The sequence below is a fragment of the Ctenocephalides felis genome, unplaced genomic scaffold (genome assembly GCF_003426905.1).
Source record: "Ctenocephalides felis isolate EL2017-DRISC unplaced genomic scaffold, ASM342690v1 CF-g0.4_SCAFFOLD_01886, whole genome shotgun sequence".
In the NCBI taxonomy this organism is placed as follows: domain Eukaryota; kingdom Metazoa; phylum Arthropoda; class Insecta; order Siphonaptera; family Pulicidae; genus Ctenocephalides; species Ctenocephalides felis.
This window is the reverse complement of record NW_020538040.1, coordinates 156,338,945-156,352,068: the sequence shown is the minus strand read 5'-3', so window position 1 is coordinate 156,352,068 and position 13,124 is coordinate 156,338,945. Positions and strand designations below refer to the sequence as shown.

Sequence of the window (13,124 nt, the reverse complement as noted above, 5' to 3'; positions counted from 1 at the left end):
TATGGGCATGATTCATGCTTATTCATTATTAGAAAAGTATTGTCATCATCAGTTTGTAAAGGCGCTTTACTTATCTACAAAATTAGAATAATCAAAAAGATTTTAACATAATTTTGCAATATGTATTTGACATGTAGGCCAAATCAAAACAGATAATTTGTTAACTTTATGCAAAATCTAGCACTGCCAAAATACTATTTTATTTAACAAATTTGTTAATAATTATTAAAATGTATTCATACACGCATACAACTTGCAAACTTTTTCTTATGCACATACATTCTACACATATAATACTTATAATACATGTGTCTTTTACACTATTACTGTATGTGCGCTCTCACTTTAATAAAATAAATTTAATAATATGTATGAAAAATAATGAGTTTATCAGTAAAAAAATAAACCTATTTAGTTTTGAAATCTTTAGCAATGCTATTTAAAGTGTTATTCCATTATAACTAAAATAACATCTTAAAATATTTTTGGTTGTTTGGGAATATTCATATAGTATAACAAAATATACAGACGTCTTTGTTCAACAGCTTAGCTTAAAAAATATACTATGATATATTTTCATAAAAAACAACAAGATATCCAACTAGCCCAGCTTTGTGTGTTGTATTTAGCCCAAAACTAGCTAATAAAATTTTGAACAAAATGCAAGGGTATAAAAATAATTACAATACTATTTAGATGCCTCTCGTATTAACTATGTAGCATGAATTACATTCCTGTCTCTGCTACCAATTCACTATCTCTTTCTCCAACTAAATAGAGAAATTGGAAACCAATTGCCAATAGTGAGATTCCAAGCAAATCGCCAAGTGATGTCAAGTACGGGATTGCAGAATTATCAGGGTCAATTTTATGTTTCCACATCCAGTGTATTAGAATATAGGCAACATATAATAAAGCTGCAACCTATAACGGATAATTATGCATCAAAATATAGAAATAATAAAATCAGTAAATAATAAGAAAAAAGAAATAATGCCCACAACTTGCATTTCAGAACGATAATAGCATTTCCTCAAAATGTAACACAAATTTTTTATTATAATAGTTAGAAATAATTGCAGGAGTCTAATTTTAAATATATTATTAAATATTAAGCATTATGAAATATACTATATGAATGTTTGCAACTAATGATTATCATTTAACATTATATAAGCATATCTACTTAAAATCAAAGTATCTATAATGTAATTAAATTAATAGTTATTAAAAATACTTCCACACTTAATAACAAGTGAATTAATGAATAAGTACTATACTGAAACACTTACTTGAAGCAGGGCTGCGCATAAATAAACAAAAACAAACAAGGGTGTCAGGGAGGAATGTCCAGACTTCATGTAGTTTATTGTATATATGAAAATCAGGTGGCCGGGAATAACCATTGACATCAAAACTCTAGTTGTTCTAGCATGCATCCCTGTAAATATGAATTGATAATTAAATGATAATTTACAATATAGTTATTAAATATAATTTAAAAAAATCTTTGAATAATTGTTGTATGAAAAGAAATCATTAATAATTTTAAATATGCATACCACTTCCACAAAACTAGCAACACGTAATAAACATAACGGCATCATCACCTCCAACAAGTGTTCCTAGTTCAGACTCTTTGTGCAGAGCAGTGGAAATACGAGAAGCCTGAAAATGTAGTACATATATTTATAAAAGAAATATTTACGTACGAATATTAAATTGACATTCTTCAACCGGCAAATTTATATATAATATAATATATATATATATATATATATACATATTATCAACATACTTTCTAAATATTGCACGTAAGTAGCATATACAAAAATATTTTCTTTTCAGTAATTAAAAAAATGTACACTAAAAGTGATTGTACCTGTACAGCAACTAAATTTCCTCCAACTCCATTAATAACTGGTTGAAAGACTGCAATCCCTTCAAAGCGAGATACCATAAAATCTAGAATAAGACCGCCTACAGAGCTAATCAGCATTGCGGTTAATACTGGTGTCCATCCATTATATAATACATCACGAGTGTGTTCGTTCTTCTTCGCAATCCAAACCCACAAAGGCGTAACAAGAATATAACTTGATATAATTAGAGGTGCTAGCCAATCTTGATTACCTATGAAAAATATAAATGTTTTAAAAGATTTAAAAGAAATAAATGCATGACAAACTTAAAGATGTGAATGGGGTATGTGATGTGGCTATTTTATCAGAACACGAGTACTATATTCTTCTGAAATAAAATTAAGAGAAGAAATTTCATCATAAACTGATAATCAAAAATTGTTTCAAAACTTTGTGTTCTCAAAGTGTTGGAATTTAACTAGATTTGTACAATAAATTCAATTTTAATAGATAATCTTCCAAAAAATAATGATGTATGCAAATGCATTAATAATTTTTTTAATAAAACTTTAAATCAATCCTAGGAGATCTAGTTTTAAAATAGTCTGATATGGGTTTGAAACCTATTGTTCCGAGAAACTAATCAAATCTTTAACATTTTTGTAAGTTCAAGATGTAAATCAATATTGTTCATTGATCCGTTTTATCGTTTTCTATACCTATTGATTCGTATAATAAACATTGAGATCCATGATAATAATGCCAGTGATGTTATATCCCCAAGACTTGCAGCAATCGGCGTGGCAACATTGTCCGGATTTATTTTACAGTGTCTGGAGAATACTATAACTCCTGCAGTGATTAAGCCTACATATAAGTGTAAAACATTAATACATAATACATTAATCATATCTGTATTGTAGATTTAAAAGTTTACAAACCTAAAACAAAGCTCGCTAAAGATGCCGTGACGAGACTGCTAGCGCAAAGTAAATAAGCGTGATCTAATTCTACTGCGTTGCTTTTGATTCCACCCATGACAACGGCTACCACAGATCCCAAAAATCCTACGACAATGGCTTGGCACTGAAATAAATTAAAAACATTTACAATATTTGTTTATATATGATATCCAACTATTATAGAAGTTTATTGCCGTAAGAAAAGTAGTAATATTTAATGGAACAAATTAAATTCAAACTTCTGTACAAAGTCATGTTAAAACCAATTTGGACGTACGGAATACAGATTTGGGAAACGGCGCGCACAAATCCACATCGCCATAATTCAAAGATTTCAAAACAAGATTTTGAAAGAAATTATAAACGCACCCAAGTATGTCTCAAATTAGTTGGATCATTCAGATTTGAAATGAACACAGTTAAAGAAGAAATTGAAAAATTCAGTCTGAGATACAAGGATAGAATACAGAACCACCCAAACATTATGGCCAAAAATTTAATAAAAGCCATGGCTCGAATCGAACGGCTCAGAAGAAAACGGCCCCTTTTTGATATCCTTTAGTAATCCTATAATATGTACAATTAATTACTCATAGGCTTATTTAAATTTTTTCACATCAGGACTACATCTATAAGCTAAACATATCCAACATCGAATCGGATAATCACTGGTGACCTTTCGACCTTTTTTCCTTATTTAATAAACCATTAAAATTACTGAATTACTGAAAAAAAATTAAAATTATTTTACCTGTATGAGTGTTAAATTTCCGACAATCATGCTCCACTGTTGTTTTGGAGTATCCATATTCCCAAGATTAGCTTGCGTGGAAAGTCGCGATGCTAGAGTCATCTCCAAGTTACCTTTCAGGCCGAGCAATGCAGGCACCAATATTACCAATTCCGTGATGTTTTCGAACACCGTCCAGTGCTAAATAGTTAAACAATATTTTAATATACATGGTTAATATACAAATAAAAAAAATTGAATAGGAAATAATTTTTTTTTTTGGCCTCCGTTAAAATTTATCCACATAAAAAATAAATATGTTTCATTTATAGAACACTATAAGTAATATAAATAATTATAAGTTCTCAAATAAAATATATGTATACAATAGTTTATCAATTATTGAAAAAAATCATTTAATTGAGCAACATACAGTAGAACTCCAATTATCCGAACTCCGACTGTCCGAACTCCGACGATCCGAATCGCCAATTATCCGAATCACTTTCAGAAAAAAAATTGTCCAAAAAAGTCTAAGTGCGCTATTATTCTTCCACCCGCGAAGCAGTGTAGGCACATTGTTTGTTTTTTGATTTGACGGAGATGTTTAAAAACAATGATTTTTATTTCTAAACTTGTACATAAGTACATTTTATTTATATTTAAAACATGTGAAAATATCATGTTTCTTTCATTTAATTCAATAAAAAAATAGTGCAATATCAAAACGTAACTTTTTTTCTCTCCAATGGCAATTTAAAAAAAAAACTCCGATTATCCGAATATTTGATTATCCGAATGGGTCCCGGTCCCCATTAATTCGGATAATTGGAGTTCTACTGTATTGATAATAGTTATTGATCTATCTTATCGCAGTTTAGTATCAATATAATTATCAGCTTAGCTTATAGAAATATTATTTATTTATAATTGCTAAATAAAGTTATTATAAAAAAATCATTTATTAAAATCGCCTAGTTTTTATGTTTTTGCTAAATAAGTAATACATAACATTCACAATTTATAAAAAAAGATAAAAATTCAATTACCTGTACTATATCTAAAACGAGTCCTGCTCCAACCATTCCAAATCCAGCGATAAGGAATGGAATAAACACCTGGACGGCGATCGAAAATATGTCTCATGTACATCTTCGTTCGAACCGCACATTTTTGTTTCAATGACTAGATCAGGTAGCTTGGTTAACTAGAGTATTAAAAACATTATTTGATGACAAATAAATACTATTTAAAATGAAGTGATAAGCAATATAAAAATTGTTGATGGTGAATGGTTTTAATTTTTTTGATGTGATATTGTTTCTGAGAAAACAAAAAACGATCTGTACTGTTATATTAAAAATCAGAAAAAAATATTATCAATGTTGCGTTGGAAACGTAAATAATAAACAAAAGCGGGAACCGTCAATGACTATTTATTTATTTATTTTACAAGCCGTCGGTATAATAATATTATAATAAGGCTCAAGTCAATATTTTGCGGATTTAATATAATTTAATTAACTATTATCTATTTTATTACTTATTTATTTATTATTTAATTTATTTACTATAAACTTATTCATATTTAGTTAATTTTATTTATTTTATTTATTTATTATTTAATTTATTTACTTTAAACTTATTTATATTTAGTTAATTTTAATTATTTTTAAATATAACTGGTTTGTTGCAAGTATTTTTTAAAAATTTAATAAGTATTATAATAAGCTTTTAACTTTTACAATAGAATTATTTTATTTAACAAAATTTTAGGTTATTTTATGATATTTTAACTAAGAGTTTTATATTATTATTATTATTATTATTGTCATTAATTATTTTGTCAATATAAGTATTTTCTCTTACAAATTTTTAGGTATTTTGATGAAAGAAATATTTTGTTTCACAAATTTTCAAGTGTTTTTAAATTATAAGTTTTTAGTTAACTAATTAATAAGTATTTTAACGATAACAATCATATAAAAATAATAATTATAAAAAATATAATAATAATATTACCAATTATGTAGATAAATTTATAAATTTCTAGATACAATTAAAATTTATACTTTTCGTAAAATACCTGAGACTAATGATCATATTTTCTTTTAATTATATGCATGAAGTGACCACTAAAATGTTCATAATTATTTTTTAACAGTACGGCATATATTAACACTGCATTCTAAATGAAGGCTGTCAAACATTTTTTGACATCGTCCAGAGACAATCATTTTTGCTTCTATAATAAACTTGCATGATGGTCTGAAGGTGCTATATAATAATAAATAAATAAATAAGCCTATTATTTCCTGCCTTTTTTTACAAGGGTTTGCTAAATTAACATAAACGTGTATATACAGAACATGTTGTACGCTACATGCTATATAATAAAGACTATAAAAACCAGATCCACTAATTATGATCACAAATTAGAAAATCACCCCAATTCACACGTCGCTCGACTGCTCCTCAAACCAGAATTAAGAAAACTTAAAAAATTAAATAAAATAAATACTATCTATAATTATATTTAATTAATGTCAACCAAAATAACTCATAGAATGTAACTAATGTTCTGATTGTTTTTAATAAAAGAAATAAAAGAAAAAATTGCAGAGCAGACGTACAAGGGTCCTTTTGCTTACCCGTCTTCGAATTTCAGCAGAATGCACAATTGACGAAACTGAGGCAATGCCTCTTGAAACGATCGACATTTTTATTTCGACAACCAAAAACTGACAAGATCGTTCTTCAAACGCAAGTACTTAAATACTGCAGTACAAATTCTTGCACAAGTGCGACGTAACCATAAATAACTAATACAATTCTACTAATAGACGTTGTTGGCAATATTATTATCAAACTCGTACACAAACACAAACATTTCGATCAGATTGCGCAATCGATTTACCTCAGTGTCCGCATTGTCGTTAGCAGCGTCAAGCATCAATGTGAGTTCAACTTCTTCAGATTGCTCCTGAGAGCTCCTGTTTGACGCTGGCGCGGAGCTGGTGTGTGATTCCCGCCTTGAATCAGCCGCTTGGTCTCCGTGCGCATTCGGTGGAACTGCTGCTGGCACTTGCGTTGTCTGCTGCTTGTTATTCTCCGGCTCGACCATCTCCGGTGCTTTGATATTATTGTCTCTGAAAATTAAGTTACACTTTGATTATTATATTAATTAAATTTATGGAATGAGTATCTTACATAAAGTTACAAACTAGTGGTGCATGGCATCGTGCCTTAAGGACAAATTGCTGGAATTTACCGTACCAAAAATTAAAATTTTTAAAAACGATTCAAGTTTCTTTTAGAAATCTGAAAAATCGATTTCTGAGATTTTTAAAATTTTTGAAATAATTTGTCCTTTTTGAAAAATTAGATTTTTTTATACTTTGAAATATTTTACAAATTTTGAACTTTTTTTCAAAGCAATCGCGATACTTTAGCTGCTTAGAAACGAAATATAGAAGCGCGCGGGCGCCGCGTCGCAGTATAGTAGATCAGCATTGGTATACAACCCATACAAATGTAAACAAAAATTATACTTATTATTAAAATCTCTGTAAAATATCTGATAATTTAATGTGCATATGTCTAATGATCATTTTTGACCGCCAAATGGCATTTTTTTTACTTTTTTCACTAGATCTCCAAAACCGCTAGACCTGCATTCTCAAAAATTTAATCAGTTCTTCATTACGTCAATACAAAATAAAATGTATTTGAATTATTGAGATCGGTCGTTTCGTTCGCTCTAAAACTGAGTTACCGTTTTTGGCACTTTTTGGCCCGTATCTCCGAAACGGCTAGACCTGCCTTTGCCAAAAACCAATCAGCACGTCTCCTTATCAATACGAATAGAATGTTTTTTGAATTATTCAAATCAGTTGACCCGTGTTCTCGAAATCGTCGACGAAAACACACACACACATGCATACACATACACACATACTACATTATTTCTAAAGTATGCTAAAATGTTCAGAAAACCTTAAAATGTAAAGTATATATCTATTTAAATATTTCAGCGAATATAAAACCAAAACAAATAGACATGTCTGGCCAAAAAAATATCATTTAATTCAATGTAGGCCAGCGATGGCGATATCGGTTAGAACGTGGGCTAGCACCAACTAGTCCCGGGTTCGCTAGTTCGATTCTAACTTCCTTCAAGCCTGACATCAGGCAACTTTGATGCCAAATTTCCATTTGAGGTTATAGATCTCAAATACAGCCTCAAGTAAAAATCGCCTCTCGTGGGTATAGTTGAATATATAATAAAAATGTAAGCAAATACTTCGAGTATAGATAATTAGGCATAACTGGACTGGACAACTACTGGGTTGCATTCCATTCAAGAGTCATATAGTAAGAAAAGTCAAAATAATTACTGAAGGTCCTAAGTGTGAAAGATTGTAATTAAAATAAAAATAAAAAAAAAATAATTCAAGGTTTAAAAGGGTACGGATGAAAGATGCAGAATAAAATTACGAATATAATTCGATAAGTGTGTTCATATAATTTTCTCGAGATTTTCCAATATTTCTCAAGTTCTGCAACTGCAACTCGCCTATAGGTCAAATTGTTCGAAATACGAAGTTGCAATATATGAAAAAACTAAGAATTTTAAGAACATTCTAACAAAGTATAATTACTTTATTTTAACGGTTTCTTCGTGAAAATGTGAAATAGTTCGAATACTACCAAACCTATCCGTACTATGCATTTTAACATCTAAATATTCACACAGGTTCTACAACTACATGCCAAACAGTAAAAGATACAAAAGAAGATTGTTTCGACGAAATGTGCAGAATAAAATTTCGAATAAAACGACATATAATTCGATGTTCATATAAATATCTTGAGTTTTTCCAATTTTCCTTGAATTTCAGGACTGTAACTAGTAATCATTATTATTTGCGCTTTGATATTATTGTTACTGGAAATTAAGTTCCACTTTGATTATAAAATTATTTAAAATTTATGGAATAAATCTATCATAGAAAGTAAATCACACATTAAGGTAAGTAAGAGCATATCTATTTAAATATTTCAACGAATATAAAATTAAAAGAACTGAAGATATGCCTGGCCAACAAATACATCATCTAATGTAAGGTTTAAAATGGTAGGCCAAGACATAATTTACTCGATATTATTGTTAAAACACTTTTCTGTATAAATTATAAACTTTAGCATGTTTTTCATTCGTAACATAATTCCGCTTAGAATTTTTCAATATTATATATTTTTTATATTTCATAGATATATTTATAAATATTTGTACACAATACATTCAATGATTGTTTTTTTCCCGAGGAATCAACATATATTGTTATCTCAATCATTATATAACACAATTCGAAAGTAAATCAATTTAGTGAGTAGAGCATAAAAAGAAGTTGAACCAGTAAAAAAGTATCAATAATATCAGAATTCACTTTCCCACATACCCACTTTCCGCCATCGCACAAGTACTTTTAAGCGATTTTAAAACAAAACGCACCCAAAACAGACAATGAATAATATTTATTTTAACTTAATGCGCCGACTACTAAAGAACAAATGATTTCAACGCAAAAAAGCAAAATAATGATGAAAATACAAAACTGGAAATTAAATAGAGGCGCAAATAGCGTTATACAACTGAAACGCCTGCCCGTTTCCGTATGCCGAACCCACCAATTGTCTGTTGTGTACTAACAATAGCTAACATTGTTAATGTAGCACTAAATTTTATTATTTTTTAAAGATAAATAAAAACATAAAATACCACCGAATTCAATCGCTAAGGAATTTTAATATGCAATAACTATGAAAGTAATTACTAGATCATTTCCACGTAATAACCCTCGGTTAAATATTGCCTGAACTTCCTGAACATAACTGCAGAATACAGCCATAATTATAAGAAGAATAATAAGATTACTAAAATGTTATTAAAGCATTTTAATTTTATGTTTTTGTGTTATTCATATTTAGTGGCTGGGCTCGCCCGTAGCTAAGCGGTTAAGAGCGACGGGACTTGTTTCAGAGGTCCCGGGTTCGATACCCACTTCGAGCAGCCCGTTGTCAGGCAGCAGTGACAACGATTTTCACAATATGTTTCCAAGTGAAAATAGCCCTTGCCCGGCATTCCTGCACCAATAAAAAGTCAGCCCTATTAGATTAATTCTAATAACAAAAATCATCAAATATGGATGAATTAACCATTGGGTTACCATCTAAAAAATACGGAGTAAGGAGAAGATTCAGCCCAACAGCTCATAGGACGTAAGGTTCTGGTTGCTATTAAAAATATTTAAAAAAAAAAATATTTAGTGGCACCTTAATACATGCTCTAATACAAAATTTAAAAACAAATAGTCCATGTCATTTGCAAATTGCGCTGAAGATGAGTCAAACCAAGACTCAAAACGTATGCTATTTTTTTATTGTTTTATTTTAATTACAATCTGTCACATTTAGGACATTCAGTAATTGTTTTGACTTTTCTTATTATATGAATCTTGAATGGCTGGCAACACAGTAGTCCAGTCCAGTTATGACTAATTATCTATACTCGAAGTATTTGCTGACATTTTTATTATATATGTAACTGCACCCACTAGAAGCGATTTTCACTTGAGGCTATATTTGAGATCTATAACCTCAAGTGGAAATTTGACATTAAAGTTGCCTGATGTCAGGCTTGGCGGTAGCGGGAATCGAACCAGTGAACCCGGGACTAGTTGGTTCTAACGATATCGCCACCGCTGGCTCCTATGCTATTTTAATATACATTCTTGTTCATTAATTTTTATAGATTAATGTCTGAAGACATTGCTGAGTTAAACTCCAACTCGATTCAGGGAAGAACAGTGTGAGAGGTTTTCCATTGCCATTACACCCCGTAGTGCCCGAAATCGGCTATTTTCAATTAAAAATATATTTTTGATCTATATTTTTAGGAGAACATAGACAACGCTACTGCACGATGTCAGGTTGTCCAGAGCGGGGATCGAACTCTCGACTCCATCCACACGACTAGGTGAGCTTAATCGTTACATCGTGGAACACCCCATATATATTTTCTTATCGCCTACAGTAATTGAGATATGTCAATATTATTGCCGGAGACATGATTCGATCCTAGCCAGTGATTTTCCATAATCTGTCAACCGTTCTCGTATTTCAGCCACACTGCGGTAATAAGAATTGAAAACCTTGTTTCATTATATGTAGCTGAGGTCAAAAGTGTAAGTAATCATACATAAAAAGCACGAATAAAAATCTATCCATAATTGGAGTACAAAATATTCATTCGACATCCACATTCACATTCATTCAAGTATATAAATCAAAACATTAAGCGTTTATCTGACTATTGTTTTACTATTTGATCGATCCTGATTAGAGTGTAAATCAAATTTAGTATAGTCATAAAGATAAGCGAGTTGTATATCAATTTAAATTGCATTTAATCATCCATATTATTACAAGCGTAAGAATGCGAAACTCAAATCTAATTGCCATAAAAAATGCATCAAAGTTCGCGATAAAATGCTTTGATTCAGTTGATTTTTACAGTGAAGGTCGACACGCGACTCAGCGACGACCGGTTACCGAATAGTTAGCATAGACATAATTCACAGAAATCGTTAATTCATCATAATTTGTGATTCAAACCTGATAGTCAGTCACTCGAGTAGCACAGTCAACCGGAAACCCAGAAAATATATAGAAAATCTTGTAATGAATTGAATTTTTAATCTCTTTACGTGTTTTTGTCACGTAGAGTCGTTAGAAAGAAGAAACCAGTACAGGCTTATTAAAAACATTAATTGAAAATTAATATTTTTAATATTTTTAACTCTTTCATTACGAGTGCCGTCCATGGGCAACATCCACTTGACTACCTATATACACAAGCGTCGTCCATGGACGACATCCGCAAAACTAAGGTGACCATATTTTTTTGCATGAAATCCGGAACGGTTTCATTTTTTTTTATTTTTTAAGTGTGTGAGAGCGGGGAGGAGGGGTTGAGCTAAAATTCATGAGCACATTTTTTCGGTTTAGTTAAAATATATTTGAAAAAATATTGGCAATCAAAACATTTTTGAAAATCCGGGACAAAACACCGAAAACTGGGACAAATATCGGTTTTAGAAAAAGCCGGGACGCAAGGCGGAACATCGGGACTGTCCCAGCCAACACGGGACGTATGGTCATCTTAGCAAAACGTGTTTTGTGTACGGGTGTCGTCCATGGACGACATGTTCTTTGACGGTCTTTGCTTCAAGATTTATGTGAATTAAACTATTGATAATTTTGAATTTTATTGTAATTTTTACTTTATTAGAAGCAACATTTCTAATTTTTCAACAATTTTTATTGATAATGAAAAATCTTGAAATATGTCATTGCATCTGGTACAGCAGAGACACTCTTGTGGAAAACACTTTCATAGCAAAAGGGTTAATTATGAAAAGGTTCAGGGTTAAACGAACCATTTAATATTTAATTTGACTTCTACATTTTTTGCTAAGAGCAAAAATATAATTAAAATGAAATTAAATATCTTTGACTTTAGAACGTCGACTCCCCCAGCATTTCATAATTATTCCGTATTCCGTATTCCAAAAATACATGTTAAAGTTAGAACTTTGTATCCCACGCACATATCCACATTATGTCTATAAATATTTTGAAATTCAAGTTTTTGTCTACGTTACCCAGTAGTAAAGTAAAAAAAGTAAGCAAAAAAATATAACATGAAAAAATATTACAATATACAAAAAAATACTAAATGATGCCTGGTGCCAAATTATGACTTTTTATATATTTAAACAGCGTGTACTAAAAGCTGGTATTGAACATCTTAAACCTAGCATTTTCACGAGAGGGCAATACAGCAGTAAATTAATCCCATTTAATGTATACATTATATTAGAGATGTGTATCTAATAGTCATGTGCATAGGCATGTTGCAGCAATGCCCATGGCAGCGATGTTCACTTGAGATCATATTTGAGATCTATAACCTGAAGTGACAATATGATATCATACTGCTTGATATCAAGCTGGCCAAGGTCAAAGTATACCTGGTGCCAAACTGTTGCTATTTTTCTACTTTACAAAAGTTTACGTGAAAATCAGTCTCTAAATTTGAAGGCTAAGACCTTTTCAACGAGCGGAACGAAAATTATGTTGCCCATGAAACAGTCGTAATATATATTTTTGAATAACAATAATAATAGTACATCATCCATACGTGTCTCGACGTTAATTTATTATGCGGATGGAATCAGTATAATTTCGCTTCTACGAGCGATTTTGCTACGACGAGTTTATATTGTAATATATTTATAATAAGCAGTCTCTGCTTATTGTTAATAAAAAACAGATTGCAGAATAAAGCTACATAAATAAATAATTTTTTGCTAGGTACTTATATTTAGCTACAAATATGTTAGCCCATTCGTCGAAATAAAAGAGTTGAAAAATAACATTTTTTTATTTATGAAACGTTTCGACTTTTGATTTGTGTCATCATTCAGCAAATCAACCAGGGCACAA

General features: G+C 30.4%; 1 pseudogene; it reads right to left on the bottom strand.

The window, feature by feature from the left end:
- Positions 1–587: 587 nt before the first annotated feature.
- Positions 588–13,124, bottom strand: part of LOC113376741 — a 35,042-nt pseudogene continuing 22,505 nt past the window's right edge.